Below are 12,944 nucleotides of genomic sequence, written 5' to 3' on the forward strand. Positions count from 1 at the left end.
CACTGCACATCATTGGTATGCGAGAGCGCCGTCTAGTGTGAAAAGATTTTGTGAATGTTAAACCCCTTATCTGAAATACACAAAGAAGAAGCGTTCAAGCCTTTTCGTGTTCTTTCAAATCACCCAGGTTCGTGAAACAAGTCATCAAAGGGCATAGATACACGTAATGATTGGGCATACATTTAAATGAATCAACAAAAATAATGAATTGCTCTAGACCTATTTCATTCCTATACGTTTATATTCAATACGTCACCGATTCAACAGCATGAACATGGAATATGTATTTCTTCTCAAACTGATCACAACAGTCTAAATTGTTTTAATCACAAAAATGACAGATTCTGTCTTTATCATCGTGTTTGATTTGAAGAGGTGGGTATGTTTTTTTTAACCCTAAATGTGTGAGTTTTGATCACATTTATGTCAAGTTTAAATTCACCATAGGCTAATGTTCATTTGACGTCACTTTCTGACCCACAAACGGGTGTTGTTGTAAATCATGCTATTTCTTCATTTCGAGTTCATTTACCGGTAACCACAATGATTCACCCCAAAAGAAGTGCCAGATATCGACGTGACAGGTTTGAGTCTGCAAAAAAACGGACCCATGGCCGTGATCACCCCCCCCTCTCTCTCTCTCTCTCACACACACACACACACACACACTCTCTATCTCTCTCTCCCTTCCTCTATCCATCTCTCTCTCAGTTGACGGGAGGTAATCCCCGCCATGTGAGAGGGCGGCACGAGCTGTGGAGGTGGGTTGTTTTTCATTCACATCCTGCTGCACCTATAAAAAGCACAACTCTGTGAGACAGAGCCTGAAAACAGATGGGAAAAGGTGACTGATACGATTGTCTATATCTGCATGCTTACATTGCCGGCCAGACATCATCCGCAGGGCGAGATGCAGAAGTCTGCAGGTGTCCTGACGGTGCTGGCCCTGAAACACACAGCTCTATGTCTGATTCTGCTGCCCCGGTTCCTCCTGGCAGCACTGATGCTGTGTCTCCTGGACGTCCTGTGCATCAGGAGGAAAGTGCTGCTGAAGATGGAGGGCAGCAGCCCCGAAGACCCGCCTGTCTGCGTCTCCGACTCCAACAAGATGTTCACCCTGGAGTCGCTCAGGGCCGTGTGGTACGGGCAGAAATTAGACTTTTTCAAATCCGCGCACCTTGGATTTATCGCGCCCAACACTGAGGTTGTGCAGCTGCAGGAGCGGCGCAGGGTCAGGGTCCTAGACTATGTGAAAGGGAGGAGACCTCTCATCCTCAACTTCGGCAGTTGCTCCTGACCACCGTTCATGACGCGCCTGGCTGCGTTTCAGCGCGTCGCGAGCCAGTATGCGGACATCGCCGACTCCCTGCTTGTATATATCGAGGAGGCGCATCCCTCGGACGGCTGGGTGAGCTCCGACGCGCCATACCAGATCCCCAAGCACTGCTGTCTGGAGGACAGACTGAAAGCCGCTCAGCTGATGCACTCGGAGGTTCCCTGCAGCAGTGTGGTGGTGGATACTATGGACAACTCGTCCAACGCGGCTTACGGAGCCTATTTTGAGAGACTTTATATCCTGAGGGATGAGCGGGTCGTGTATCAGGGGGGCAGGGGACCGGAGGGCTACCGGATATCAGAGCTTAGGAATTGGCTCGAGCAATACCGGAATGATTTGGAGAATTCCAGCAGAACAGTGGTGGTCCACGTTTAACTTAAAGATAACCATTAGGCGCGTGAAGTGTCCACACAGTGAAGAAATATTCAGATGCTGCTACAAACTCTTGACACACTGCACATATGACTAGGCCTATACATGTTGTTTTGGTTCAGAAGCATTATAGAATTAGTACACATATTAGTAATGTTTATTATGATGTAAAACGCACGATAGGCTTAGTTGTTCAGTTGTGCTCGTCTTGACAGACACTAATTATTTGTTTGGTTGTTTGTTTGTTTTTGTAAGGAGCTGTCTTTGATTTGAACCTGTGCAAAAGTTTGACTTATTTCAGTTTGACCTTCATTTGATTATGATCACTTTATTTTTATACTATATGGTCTCTACCTGTGTGTGTGTGTGTGTGTGTGTGTGTGTGTGTGTGTGTGTGTGTGTGTGTGTGTGTGTGTGAGAGAGAGAGTGTGTGTGTGTGTGTGTGCGTGCGTGAGGCTAAATTGCTAATACCTTTTACTCTAGTGTTGTTGTGAAGTTCGGTTTTTAAAGGGTTTTAAACCAGGAAACTGATACTGATGTTGTTTGATACTAGAGTACTTGGCGACTAGCAATGTCTTCATCGAACAAATTGCCAAACGGTTCTGTAAATTGTTTATATTTTATTGAACAAATATTTGTAATAAATGTTAGAACACATTGATCTTATGACTCCTGAGTGCATCTTACTGGCAAGTAAGTCTATAGGCCTATTTGTTCATTATCATACGCTGATGTTATGTCATCCTTATCTTTTCAATGCAAATTGTCCACTTCACGTGCACGTTCAGAGGGAGAGAGAAAGACAGATAATAGCTCTGATGTGTCTCTGGTTATCATTGATTAGGTGGCAATGATTAAGTAGGCGTATGTTAACCATTCAATTCCTTTTTAATTCAACCGAAATCAAGAAATCAGTTCAAATTCAGGTGAAAATTGTTGATGTTTTGTGTTTTAATGTATTCATTTTATTTTAGCTTTATTTTACCAGATTAGTCTTATTGATATTAAAAATCTGAAAGAGACCTGACTAAAATAGCAGCACACAAAGTTTTAGACCCATCTACAATATAAAACACAGAGCAGTACAGTTTAAAACATTTTGCAGAGGAGCTCTTAGTCATGCAATTTTACATCTAACTAATGTGTTTGGTCCAGTATTTCTCAAGTAAAAAGATGTGCATGAAAACGAGTCGTCTATCTTTGAATGACAACAAACATTTCATTGAAGAATCCCTACTGTTGACCAATGACCATTGAAGGGGCAAAGACTTCGTGTGCACGACCACGCAAAAAAAAACTTGCAGAAGAACAAAACGAACAAAAACATCACAAAATGTCTTCATAATATATGCACAAACTGTTCCAAACTGTTCCGGATGGGAAGCATGAGGATGCCAATAAGGCACAAATTATTTGGAGAGGTGTGATGCATCTAGGGGTCAAAACATTGACAGCCCCCGACTTCATTGTCCCTAGCTTTAAACCAATTTAAGGAGGCGAGCTCCTGCAATTTAATGTCCCTTAATAGCTCATTCGAAGAGGAAGGGCCAGAGAATGCTTTTTTGCCCATCTCTGTACGGTGATTTTGTGACAAATTGTTTCTTCATATCTAGTTCATGTCCCGAATTCAAGTGAAATTGATCCTTGGCACCACCTCAATTGTATCCAGATCATGAACACCAAGTATACACAGCTACAGTATATTGATTTGATGAAGTGAAACCATTGTGTAGTATTATATGTCATGTTGATGGGTGATTGGGAATCCCCTATAATGGAAGGCACTTAATGCTGTATTTTTGTTTAGCCCCAAGGTGATCTCTTTCTCTCTCTCTCACACACACACGCCATGAATCAGCGACGCGATTAAGATCCAAGTGGCCTGTGCCATCCTTGATTTAATGTTATCAACTCTGTTAGTAGCCACTTAATATCTATCTGTATTCGCTCTCTCTCTCTCTGTGTATGTGTGTGTGTGTTGCTGTGATGCAAAGTCCCTCTAAAATACAGACCATAGTAAGTCCTGGGGCTAGATCAATCAACTACAGGCTTAGGAGGCTTTTATATATATATATATATATATATACACACACACACACACACACACACACACACACACACACACACACACACACACACACACACACACACACACACGTGTGCGCCTTCATCCCCATAATCACCTGTACAACTCACTCCATCTCCACACCATTCAAACAGTGTTTATATTCACCTAATGTTCTTTGTGTGTATACCTTATTTGACCTGAACCTTGACCCCCATGGCCAGACCATCCTATACTCCTGGGGCTTGTTAACCCTTTCAAAAGGTGAATCTGCTTGACCCATTGTCACGTTTTATCAAGGTGGGTGGAATCAGGCGCAGAGAGCAGGTTTCAGATATTTGACCGTTTATTCTCAGGCGCACAAAAAACAGTCAACCCAACACACAGGGTGAATAATCCAACACAGGATCAAAAATAGACCGGAGAATAAAACACAAGCACTACACCAAATGACATGAATACACAAACAATCCCGCACAAAACAAGGGCGGGACAACCTACTACATATAAGGACGTTAATTAAACTAAAATACACACAGGTGAAACTAATAAGACAAAACCAATAGACAAACGAAAAAGGGATCGGTAGTGGCTAGTAGGACGGTGACGACGACTGCCGAGCACCGCCCGAACAGGCAGGAGAGCCAACTTCGGCGGAAGTCGTGACACCCATGCAGTTGTAACAACGGAGCTGCACATGTGTTGCCGTGAAGACATCACAACCAATCAAAGAGAGGCGTACCAACAGGAACTGTCATTAAGGAATTCAGAATAACAGTGGGCTTCTCGGCCCTGGATCTGCCAATACATATACAGAACCAGGAATGACAAAACCAGGAATGACAATATCAGGAACAGATAAAAGGAAATTAAATGAAAGGGTAGTATGTCCACCCACTCTGCCTGGAATGGGTGAAAACGCGCGTTCCTTATGTTATAAAATGCATTTTATCTGCTAGGATAATGAGGAAGCATTGTAAACACTACCCTATAACTACCAGCTATACTGATGAGGTAACGTTTTATTTTATTTAAAACAGGTATTCCCAAACTGGGATACGCGCAATGCTGTAAGGGGGTACGCCAAATAAAAATGTGATTCACATTTTTTAAAAACAGTACATTTATATTTTCCAACTGTGCTATACATTTGTACATTTGTAGAAGAAAACCAATGTTTCAGGTCCTGGAACGCCTTCTCAGCAGCAGGGGTCCAGCTTACATGCCCAGCCGAGCCCTTGGTGAGCGCTGTCATTGGCACAGCCACCAAACTAAGGTCTTTCACAAATCTCCGGTAGTAATTAGCAAAACCCCAAAAACACTGGACTTGCTTGACTGTCCTGGGCCGCGGCCAGTTGACCACTGCTTCTACCTTTTGGGAGGCCAGCCGCACACAGCCCTGAGACACCCCAGGAAGGAGATCTGAGGAATGTGAAACTCACACTTTTCAGCCTTCACAAACAAGTGGTGAGAGAGGAGTCTTTGAAGGACCTGGCGAACATGTTGGATGTGTTCAACCATGGAACTGGAGAAGATGAGGATGTCATCCAGGTACACAACACGAACTGGTGAAGGAAGTCGCGCAGCACATCATTAACCTGGGCCTGGAAAATGGCTGGAGCATTTGTAAGTCCAAATGGCATGACACGGTACTCATAATATCCATTTGGGGTGTTGAACGCTGTATTCCACTCATCTCCCTGTCTGATGCGTACCAGATTGTACGTGTTCCGTAAATTCAATTTTGAGAAAACTGTAGCTCCCTGGAGTCTCTCAAAGGCTGATGACATAAGAGGAAGAGGGTAGAGGTTCTTGATGGTAATGTTATTTAAATCCCTGTAATCATTTGATACCAAGATGGCATAGCAGTCAGACGTCCTTTGTCCTCGTCTTGTCGTGTCCCGTGTATATATATATTTACGTATTTCTTTGCATATCTTTTATATATTTTATTTTCCAAAAACTCAACTTCAAAACACTCTCCTGCAACCCGCCTCACCAATTTAAAAAAAGTATTATTTACCTCAAATCTGAAATCCACAATAGAAGCTAGCCAGAAACTAACCAGAAGCTAGCCAGAAACTAACCAGAAGCTAGCCAGAAGCTTGCCAGTTTACTGGCTAACGTTACTATTCAGCTAACCACGGTTTGTGGTCATCAGCTATCCTTTAGCTCGAAAAGCTATCACCAGTTTTGTACAACACGACTCAGACCAGAGCATACCGGACCTATTTTCTCTCCATATCCCCGGATTTCAACCTCAAGCTCTGGACATTTACACCTGGATCTCGCAGCTAGCTAGCTGCTATCTGTGTGACTATTGGCTTACGTTGATCCCGGCGCAAACATGAATTATTCCGGAGCTAGCCATCTGAAGAGTTCCATCAGCCACTCCTGGGCTACAATCACCTATCCGGACCCGTTTTACTACCGATGCGGAGCCCCACCGGGCCTTCACGACTGGACTACCGTTATCTGCCCGAGGGAGTTATCCAACTGGCCCCTCCATCCCGACGTTACCTGAACCCATCTGCGGCCCGCTAATCGTTAGCTGTCTTATCGGCTGCTATCTGAATAGGTCTATCGGACAATTTTTCTTGGGTCACTATAACTATATCTATTTTGCCAATTGGATTGGTCCCGTCTACCACACGGAACCCCACTAATCTACTGACGGAAACGCACGAGGTGGCTAAAAACAGACCTCCATCCTATGCTAGCTTGCTACCAATGGCCCGGCTAGCTGTCTGGATTGCCGTTACCCCAACCATCTCACTACTCACTGGACCCTTATGATCACTCAACTAAGCATGCCTCTCCTTAATGTCAATATGCCTTGTCCATTGCTGTTCTGGTTAGTGTTTATTGGCTTATTTCACTGTAGAGCCTCTAGCCCTGCTCATTATTTTAATTTTTATTTCACCTTTATTTAACCAGGTAAGCAAGTTGAGAACAAGTTCTCATTTACAATTGCGACCTGGCCAAGATAAAGCAAAGCAGTTCGACACATACAACGACACAGAGTTACACATGGAGTAAAACAAACATACAGTCAATAATACAGTAAAAAAAACAAGTCTATATACAATGTGAGCAAATTAGGTGAGAAGGGAGGTAAAGGCAAAAAAGGCCATGGTGGCAAAGTAAATACAATATAGCAAGTAAAACACTGGAATGGTAGTTTTGCAATGGAAGAATGTGCAAAGTAGAAATAAAAATAATGGGGTGCAAAGGAGCAAAATAAATAAATAAATTAAATACAGTTGGGAAAGAGGTAGTTGTTTGGGCTAAATTATAGGTGGGCTATGTACAGGTGCAGTAATCTGTAAGATGCTCTGACAGTTGGTGCTTAAAGCTAGTGAGGGAGATAAGTGTTTCCAATTTAAGAGATTTTTGTAGTTCGTTCCAGTCATTGGCAGCAGAGAACTGGAAGGAGAGGCGGCCAAAGAAAGAATTGGTTTTGGGGGTGACTAGAGAGATATACCTGCTGGAGCGTGTGCTACAGGTGGGAGATGCTATGGTGACCAGCGAGCTGAGATAAGGGGGACTTTACCTAGCAGGGTCTTGTAGATGACATGGAGCCAGTGGGTTTGGCGACAGTATGAAGCGAGGGCCAGCCAACGAGAGCGTACAGGTCGCAATGGTGGGTAGTATATGGGGCTTTGGTGACAAAACGGATTGCACTGTGATAGACTGCATCCAATTTGTTGAGTAGGGTATTGGAGGCTATTTTGTAAATGACATCGCCAAAGTCGAGGATTGGTAGGATGGTCAATTTTACAAGGGTATGTTTGGCAGCATGAGTGAAGGATGCTTTGTTGCGAAATAGGAAGCCAATTCTAGATTTAACTTTGGATTGGAGATGTTTGATATGGGTCTGGAAGGAGAGTTTACAGTCTAACCAGACACCTAAGTATTTGTAGTTGTCCACGTATTCTAAGTCAGAGCCGTCCAGAGTAGTGATGTTGGACAGGCGGGTAGGTGCAGGTAGCGATCGGTTGAAGAGCATGCATTTAGTTTTACTTGTATTTAAGAGCAATTGGAGGCCACGGAAGGAGAGTTGTATGGCATTGAAGCTTGCCTGGAGGGTTGTTAACACAGTGTCCAAAGAAGGGCCGGAAGTATACAGAATGGTGTCGTCTGCGTAGAGGTGGATCAGAGACTCACCAGCAGCAAGAGCGACCTCATTGATGTATACAGAGAAGAGAGTCGGTCCAAGAATTGAACCCTGTGGCACCCCCATAGAGACTGCCAGAGGTCCGGACAGCAGACCCTCCGATTTGACACACTGAACTCTATCAGAGAAGTAGTTGGTGAACCAGGCGAGGCAATCATTTGAGAAACCAAGGCTGTCGAGTCTGCCGATGAGGATGCGGTGGTTGACAGAGTCGAAAGCCTTGGCCAGATCAATGAATACGGCTGCACAGTAATGTTTCTTATCGATGGCGGTTAAGATATCGTTTAGGACCTTGAGCGTGGCTGAGGTGCACCCATGACCAGCTCTGAAACCAGATTGCATAGCAGAGAAGGTATGGTGAGATTCGAAATGGTCGGTAATCTGTTTGTTGACTTGGCTTTCGAAGACCTTAGAAAGGCATGGTAGGATAGATATAGGTCTGTAGCAGTTTGGGTCAAGAGTGTCCCCCCCCCTTTGAAGAGGGGGATGACCGCAGCTGCTTTCCAATCTTTGGGAATCTCAGATGACATGAAAGAGAGGTTGAACAGGCTAGTAATAGGGGTGGCAACAATTTCGGCAGATAATTTTAGAAAGAAAGGGTCCAGATTGTCTAGCCCGGCTGATTTGTAGGGGTCCAGATTTTTCAGCTCTTTCAGAACTTCAGCTGAATGGATTTGGGAGAAGGAGAAATGGGGAAGGCTTGGGCGAGTTGCTGTTGGGGGTGCAGTGCTGTTGACCGGGGTAGGAGTTGCCAGGTGGAAAGCATGGCCAGCCGTAGAAAAATGCTTATTGAAATTCTCAATTATGGTGGATTTATCAGTGGCGACAGTGTTTCCTATCTTCAGTGCAGTGGGCAGCTGGGAGGAGGTGTTCTTATTCTCCATGGACTTTACAGTGTCCCAGAACTTTTTAGAGTTAGTGTTGCAGGAAGCAAATTTCTGCTTGAAAAAGCTAGCCTTGGCTTTTCTAACTGCCTGTGTATAACGGTTTCTAGCTTCCCTGAACAGCTGCATATCACGGGGGCTGTTCGATGCTAATGCAGAACGCCATAGGATGTTTTTGTGTTGGTTAAGGGCAGTCAGGTCTGGGGAGAACCAATTATACCTTAGCCAACCTTTCAGTTCCACCACCCACACATGCAATGATATCACTTGGTTTCAATGATGTTTCTAGAGACAATATCTCTCTCTTCATCACTCAATACCTAGGTTTACCTCCACTGTAGTCACATCCTACCATACCTTTGTCTGTACATTATACCTCAAAACTATTTTATCGCCCCCAGAAACCTCCTTTTACTCTCTGTTCCGGACGTTCTAGACAACCAATTCTCATAGCTTTTAGCCGTACCCTTATCCTACTCCTCCACTGTTCCTCTGGTGATGTAGAGGTGAATCCAGGCCCTGCAGTGCCAAGCTCCACTCCTATTACCCAGGCGCTCTCTTTTGATAACTTCTGGAACCGTAATAGCCTTGGTTTCATGCATGTTAACATTAGAAGCCTCCTCCCTAAATGTGTTTTATTCACTGCTTTGGCACACTCTGCCAACACGGATGTTCTAGCCGTGTCTGAATCCTGGCTTAGGAAGACCACCAAAAATTCTGAAATCTCCATCCCTAACTACAACATTTTCAGACAAGATAGAACGGCCAAAGGGGGCGATGTTGCAATCTACTGCAAAGATAGCCTGCAGAGTTCTGTCTTACTATACAGGTCTGTACCCAAACAATTTGAACTTCTACTTTTAAAAATCCACCTCTCTAAAAACAAGTCTCTCACATTACATTTACATTACATTTAAGTCATTTAGCAGACGCTCTTATCCAGAGCGACTTACAAATTGGTGCGTTCACCTTAAGACATCCAGTGGAACAGCCACTTTACAATAGTGCATCTAAATCTTTTAAGGGGGGTGAGAAGGATTACTTTATCCTATCCTAGGTATTCCTGAAAGAGGTGGGGTTTCAGGTGTCTCCGGAAGGTGGTGATTGACTCCGCTGTCCTGGCGTCGTGAGGGAGTTTGTTCCACCATTGGGGGGCCAGAGCAGCGAACAGTTTTGACTGGGCTGCGCGGGAACTGTACTTCCTCAGTGGTAGGGAGGCGAGCAGGCCAGAGGTGGATGAACGCAGTGCCCTTGTTTGGGTGTAGGGCCTGATCAGAGCCTGGAGGTACTGAGGTGCCGTTCCCCTCACAGCTCCGTAGGCAAGCACCATGGTCTTGTAGCGGATGCGAGCTTCAACTGGAAGCCAGTGGAGAGAGCGGAGGAGCGGGGTGACGTGAGAGAACTTGGGAAGGTTGAACACCAGACGGGCAGCGGCGTTCTGGATGAGTTGTAGGGGTTTAATGGCACAGGCAGGGAGCCCAGCCAACAGCGAGTTGCAGTAATCCAGACGGGAGATGACAAGTGCCTGGATTAGGACCTGCGCTGCTTCCTGTGTGAGGCAGGGTCGTACTCTGCGGATGTTGTAGAGCATGAACCTACAAGAACGGGCCACCGCCTTGATGTTAGTTGAGAACGACAGGGTGTTGTCCAGGATCACGCCAAGGTTCTTAGCGCTCTGGGAGGAGGACACAATGGAGTTGTCAACCGTGATGGCGAGATCATGGAATGGGCAGTCCTTCCCGGGAGGAAGAGCAGCTCCGTCTTGCCGAGGTTCAGCTTGAGGTGGTGATCCGTCATCCACACTGATATGTCTGCTAGACATGCAGAGATGCGATTCGCCACCTGGTCATCAGAAGGGGGAAAGGAGAAGATTAATTGTGTGTCATCTGCATAGCAATGATAGGAGAGACCATGTGAGGTTATGACAGAGCCAAGTGACTTGGTGTATAGCGAGAATAGGAGAGGGCCTAGAACAGAGCCCTGGGGACGCCAGTGGTGAGAGCGCGTGGTGAGGAGACAGATTCTCGCCACGCCACCTGGTAGGAGCGACCTGTCAGGTAGGACGCAATCCAAGCGTGGGCCGCGCCGGAGATGCCCAACTCGGAGAGGGTGGAGAGGAGGATCTGATGGTTCACAGTATCGAAGGCAGCCGATAGGTCTAGAAGGATGAGAGCGGAGGAGAGAGAGTTAGCTTTAGCAGTGCGGAGGGCCTCCGTGATACAGAGAAGAGCAGTCTCAGTTGAATGACTAGTCTTGAAACCTGACTGATTTGGATCAAGAAGGTCATTCTGAGAGAGATAGCGGGAGAGCTGGCCAAGGACGGCACGTTCAAGAGTTTTGGAGAGAAAAGAAAGAAGGGATACTGGTCTGTAGTTGTTGACATCGGAGGGATCGAGTGTAGGTTTTTTCAGAAGGGGTGCAACTCTCGCTCTCTTGAAGACAGAAGGGACGTAGCCAGCGGTCAGGGATGAGTTGATGAGCGAGGTGAGGTAAGGGAGAAGGTCTCCGGAAATGGTCTGGAGAAGAGAGGAGGGAATAGGGTCAAGCGGGCAGGTTGTTGGGCGGCCGGCCGTCACAAGACACCGTTGCCGCCTGCTATAGACCACCCTCTGCCCGCAGCTGTGCTCTGGACACCATATGTGAACTGATTGCCCCCCATCTATCTTCAGAGCTCCTGCTGCTAGGCGACCTAAACTGGAACATGCTTAACACCCCAGCCATCCTACAATCTAAGCTTGATCCCCTCAATCTCACACAAATTATAAATGAACCTACAAGGTACCACCCCAAAGCCCTAAACACAGGCACCCTCATAGATATCATCCTAACCAACTTGCCCACTAAATACACCTCTGCCGTTTTCAACCAAGATCTCAGCAATCACTGCCTCATTGCCTGCATCCGTAATGGGTCAGCGGTCAAACAACCTCCACTCATAACTGTCAAAAGCTCCCTGAAACACTTCAGCGAGCAGGCCTTTCTAATCAACCTAGCTGGGGTATCCTGGAAGGATATTGATCTCATCCCGTCAGTAGAGGATGCCTGGTTATTTAAAAAAAAAAAAAGACTTTCTCACCATCTTAACTAAACATGCCCCATTCAAGAAATTTAGAACCAGGAACAGATATAGCCCTTGGTTCTCTCCAGACCTGACTGCCCTTAACCAACACAAAAACATCCTATACCGTTCTTCATTAGCATCGAACAGCCCCCGTGAAATGCAACTTTTCAGGGAAGCTAGAAACCAATATACACAGGCAGTTAGGCTAGCTTTTTCAAGCAGAAATTTGATTCCTGCAACACAAACTCAAAAAAGTTCCGGGACACTGTAAAGTCCATGGAGAATAAGAACACCTCCTCCCAGCCGCCCACTGCACTGAGGATAGGAAACACTGTCACCACCGATAAATCCACTATAATTGAGAATTTCAATAAGCTTTTTTCTACGGCTGGCCATGCTTTCCACCTGGCTACCCCTACCCCGGTCAACAGCACTGCATCCCCCACAGCAACTTGCCCAAGTCTTCCACATTTCTCCTTCTCTCAAATCCAGTCAGCTGATGTTCTGAAAGAGCTGCAAAATCTGTACCCCTACAAATCAGCCGGCCTAGACAATCTGGACCTTTTCTTTTTTAAATAATCTGCTGAAATTGCAACCCCTATTACTAGCCTGTTCAACCTCTCTTTCGTGTCGTCTGAGATTCCCAAAGATTGGAAAGCAACTGCGGTCATCCCCCTCTTCAAAGGGGGGGGACACTCTCGACCCAAGCTGCTATAGACCTAAATCTATCCTACCCTGCCTTTCTAAAGTCTTCGAAAGCCAAGTCAACAAATAGATTATCGACATTTCGAATCCCGCCATACCTTCTCCGCTATGCAATCTGATTTCAGAGCTGGTCATGGGTGCACCTCAGCCACGCTCAAGGTCCTAAACGATATCTTAACCTCCATCGATAAGAAACAATACTGTGCAGCCGTATTCATTGACCTGACCAATGCTTTCGACTCTGTCAAACATCACATCCTCATCGGCAGACTCGATAGCCTTGGTTTCTCAAATGATTGGTTCGCCTGGTTCCCCAACTACTTCTCTGTGTCAAATCGGAGGGC

General features: G+C 45.7%; 1 pseudogene; it reads left to right on the top strand.

The window, feature by feature from the left end:
- Positions 1 to 688: 688 nt before the first annotated feature.
- Positions 689 to 2,842, top strand: LOC115107346 (thyroxine 5-deiodinase-like; annotated as a pseudogene).
- Positions 2,843 to 12,944: the final 10,102 nt, after the last annotated feature.

The sequence above is a fragment of the Oncorhynchus nerka genome, linkage group LG24, assembly GCF_034236695.1.
Source record: "Oncorhynchus nerka isolate Pitt River linkage group LG24, Oner_Uvic_2.0, whole genome shotgun sequence".
Lineage (NCBI taxonomy): Eukaryota > Metazoa > Chordata > Actinopteri > Salmoniformes > Salmonidae > Oncorhynchus > Oncorhynchus nerka.